Genomic DNA, 4,492 nt, shown 5'->3' on the forward strand with positions numbered 1-4,492 from the left:
GTCATATCTTTGACAGGTTGTGCTACCGCAAAGGAGGTTACTGCCTCTGTTGCAACGTAAATATAATTGTAACCATTAGAAGTTGGTAGCTTGCCTATGGCGTCTACAAACCAAGTATCAAAAAGTGCCGACGGGGGATGGGTTTGTATATGGATTTCATTTGAGCGATAATTACGTTTAAACTTATTGCATTCAATGCATCCATTTATCTTTGTCCTTAGCCAATTTTGAAGGTTAGGAATATAATATCTATCTTTAATGAGAAATTTTATTTTATGAAAGCCAGGATGGGTGTCTGAGTGAAACTCTTGAAAGACTGTGTCCTTCAATGAATCAGGAATGCATAAGCGTAATTTGTTTCCTGCTGGTGTATAAATTATCCTATATAACTTATGATTTTGTATGACATATTGTTTGGACCAAAATGCATACTTGGGATGATTAGTGTCTTGATTTTGTAACACCCTGTATATCTTAGAAAATTTGGGATCTAAACGTTGCAATTCCGCTATGTCGGTGTTGCTATCTAAAACCAAAAAAGCATACGGGTGTTCTTCCGGTTCTATCTCTTCATATTCTTCCGGAGATAATTCCAAAGGATGTCTGGAGAGATAGTCACAAAGAGAATTTTGTTTTGATTTGATGTGCCTAATAGTAAAATCAAAGATTTGAATATAACTTAGCCATCGGACCATTTGCGCAGTAAGATTAGTGGTTTTCTTAACAGCTACTAATGCTAAATTGTCTGTTAAGATGGTAAAATGTCCTCCTATTAAGTATCTGTAAAATTTACGGAGCGCAAAGAAAACAGCAAACAATTCTGCATAATATATAGGATATGCTTTTACTCTAGGTGGGAGAGTAGCACTAGCAAATTGTACAATAGACCAATGTTTTTCATTTGGTAATTTTTGTAGGAGCGCAGCCGCACAGCCGACAGAACTAGCATCTGTGACTAACATGTGTTCAGCTGAGGGATTATAAATTTGTAATATTGGAGCAGATGTTACCATTTGTTTTAATTTGTCAAAAGTTTCAGTTAGTTCAGGAGTCCACTTTAAATTTTTGTCTTTCGATGCAGCAAATTTATGTAAAGGAGCAGCAACTATTGATAGTTTATTATAAAACATTCTATTGTATTGTAAAGCTGCTAAGAATGCTTTTAATTGTTTCGGGGTGCGGGGTTGTTCGAGGGAAGTTAAGGCTTTAACTTTGTCAGGGTCCTGTGAGATATGGCCCTGATCCACTATATAGCCTAAAAATTTGAATTTCTGAACACCAAATTGTGTTTTATTGAGACTAAATAAAAGACCAAATTTCTCGGCTGTTTGTAAGGCTTTTTCTAGAACTCTAAGCATACCTTCAAATGTATTATTGAAAAATATTAAATCATCTACATACGAAAGAAATTCTTTGGGGGAAAAGTCTCGAAACATATCTTTGACAATTCTATGTAGAATTAATGTGGATGTACGAAAACCTTGTGGTAGCGTATTCATTTTAAAAAGACTATGTGGAAATCCTAATTGATGAACACTGAAGCTAGTTAATTCTTGATCTGCTTCATCTAATTTTATCTGATGAAAACTTTGCTCCATGTCAGTTTTTATACTATACTTAGCCTGTGCTAATGGGTCTAATATATCTTGTACACCTGGAGATAATTCACTTACAGGTTTGGAACGAGACGACAGTTCTCTAAGATCTAGAACTAATCGGACTTGGTTTGAGTCCCGTTTGGGAATAGCAATCAGATTGTTTCTATAAAAGCTATCCGATTTTGAGATGATACCATTATCAATCATCTCTTGTATTTTTTCTTTGCCTCTAGCACGCAGTCTAAACGGTATTGTGTAGGTGGGAACCGTCCATGGTTCTCTATCAACCACATTGAGTGTGGCTGAATAACAATCTATTATCTGAAAATCTTTGTTGTGCCAAGAAAAACATGTAGGGTGTCGTTTCAATACTGCAAGTAATTTGTCTTTCTGTTCCTGTGTTAAATCTGGGTTTATATTAAATTTACTGTAATCAATATAAGGTTTAATTTTCTCTAGGCGTTTGGCAACCCTATCTCGTGTTTGCTTTTTTGTGGGCTCATAAATTTTACGGATAAGATACATATGAGCAGATTGTGTATCTTTTGGTAACAAAGCGCCCTGAGCAATGTGAGTACCTTTCTGCAAATAACGTTTAGAATTTCCGGGATTTACTATTGGTAAATACATATTATTTGAGTTTACTGCAGTTTGCATAAAAACACATCCTTGCATATTCTTTATTATAGAATTTTGAATGATAAATTCCGTGTTGGAAACTGGAGTGTCAAGAGTGAGGGGTACATATCTTATTGAATTAGGGGGTATCGCCGTGCCTTGTCGAACATAGAAGTTAAATCTACAATTTCTACTGACTTTAGCTGACAATGAGGTTTCTTTATCACTTTCCCGGGGAAATCTGTGTGTGTCCCCATAATGGGTAAGAGTGATCGTGTTAGCTTGGTACGAAATGTTAGCCTCATGATTAGTTAGGAATTTATTGGAAAGTAGAATGGGAATGTTGGCGATAGGTGAAATACGGAATAAAACCTGAAAAGTTTTACCGATATAACTATGGGAATATAGGCTGCTTTTGTCAAGTGTAAAGGTATCGAACTTATGCCATAAACTTTAGTAGCTAATTGAAATATCTTGCAATTTCGCGGTACCAAAGAGTAATGGATTAGTGACGTCATAGCACCTGTGTCTAGTAAGAAGTTATATTGCTGGTCTAAAATGGAACCAGTTACATAAGGAAGTTGATTCTTGAATATCAAAGGCACTGTTACTTTAGTATTTGTTTGAGTAGGCGGAACGGTATGGTGAGGAACGGCATGTGATTCATATTGAGTACCAATTGTACGCTTAACATTTTCATAGTTGGTACTACTAGTAATAGAATGAATCTGTAACGGAGAAATGTTATTATGAAACCCTTGACTGGAATTCGACTTGAACGGCAAGTCAAATGAATGCTTAACTTGAAGAGTGTTTGCACTCTGAGAGGTTGTTTGCAAGTGTGTATTTGCAGATGGTATAAAGGATGGAGCTTCCGGATTTAATTTTGAATTTCCATGCAAGAAATTATTTGACCTAAAATTCTGAGGTGAATATATTGGTATAGTTTGATTTAATTGCGGGGTTGGAAACCAAAAAGATGCAGGGTGCCCAGCCCCTATTGATCCCCGTTTTTTGGCATTGGTGCATATTCTAAAGCTGGAAAGGCGTTGTGGGGAAAGAAAGAGCCATAAGGCTGCCCAAATGGTGGCATGTTATACGGAAAAGGGGGAACAGCATAATACTGTTGATAAAATCGTTTAGAATTTTGCTTTCCATTTGAAAACTTATTTTTCTTCTTATTATTACCTTGAGAAGAAGCTTGTCTAGTTTCACCGTTTTGTTTATTATTATACCTGTGAGGAGAAGCACGTCTAGATTTCTTTTGATACTGATTTTGCTTATTGTCCTCAGTAGTATAGTGGTAAATATCCCCGCCTGTCACGCGGGAGACCGGGGTTCGATTCCCCGCCGGGGAGCCATGTTTAATTTAAAGATTGAACCTTGGTTGAGTATAGTGGTTAGTATCATATTACTCAAGTTAACAGCTAAATGATAAATTGGTAGTATACGAAAGAAGAGAAATTCAATGTATATGTTTATTACAAGAGATTTCTATATCATCTATTACAAATGTGCAGACGTGATATTATCAAATACCAAATATTAAGTGAGCTCAAAGGTCTGCAAATATTACAATATTAATTCATTAACAAATGATGAATTTAGCTTTAAGAGCTGTTATACTTGAGGCCATAGCAGGAGACTGCCTGAAGAAATTACTTCTTTCAAGAGACTTGAATTATTCAAAAGGTATTTAACTTACACACAACGTTAGGAGGTCTCTCTCTCAGCTCGATGTTGACCATCATCGTCGAAGCTTCAAAGACGGAGTAGCGAAGACAAAGAATGATGAAGATTGAGAAGATAAATAGTTCCAAAATTTTAAGCTTTTATACTGGTCTGAGAGAGTGACAAACAACTTGTACGTAAGCAGTCCTTGTTACTTATTTTTGTTGTGGGTTTTTTTTGAAAGTTGTTTGTCTTATGACGTCTAACGTTATGTTCTTCCGTATAGCACTGATGAAATGTTCTTAATTGTACTCTCATATACAAAAGTTTCGTTTTTAATATTTCAATAAATTAATAAACATGACACTAGAACACCATTAAGAACATATAAATCTTGTATATTAATGAACATGAGTGTTTCTCTAAAAAAACTATGAAAAAATATGCTTTTCTAAAACTATGAATGAATATGCTTGCCTAGTTGCACTTTGTAGCACATTGTCAAATGCACAGACACAACTTGAATAGAACACTGAAGGCACTGTTGCCAGCCAATGCAAACACAACTCACTAAAACTCACAAAAAATCACTAAAAGAGTCACAA

At 35.5% G+C, this 4,492-nt stretch overlaps 1 non-coding gene across 1 annotated transcript; it reads left to right on the plus strand.

The window, feature by feature from the left end:
• Positions 1-3,502: 3,502 nt before the first annotated feature.
• On the plus strand, positions 3,503-3,574 carry TRNAD-GUC (transfer RNA aspartic acid (anticodon GUC)). The gene has a single exon. It is a non-coding gene; the product is annotated as a tRNA-Asp (tRNA).
• The last annotated feature ends 918 nt before the right edge of the window (positions 3,575-4,492 follow it).

This window comes from Thermobia domestica, chromosome 9, assembly GCF_964235325.1.
Source record: "Thermobia domestica chromosome 9, izTheDome1.hap1.1, whole genome shotgun sequence".
Classification (NCBI taxonomy): Eukaryota; Metazoa; Arthropoda; class Insecta; order Zygentoma; family Lepismatidae; genus Thermobia; species Thermobia domestica.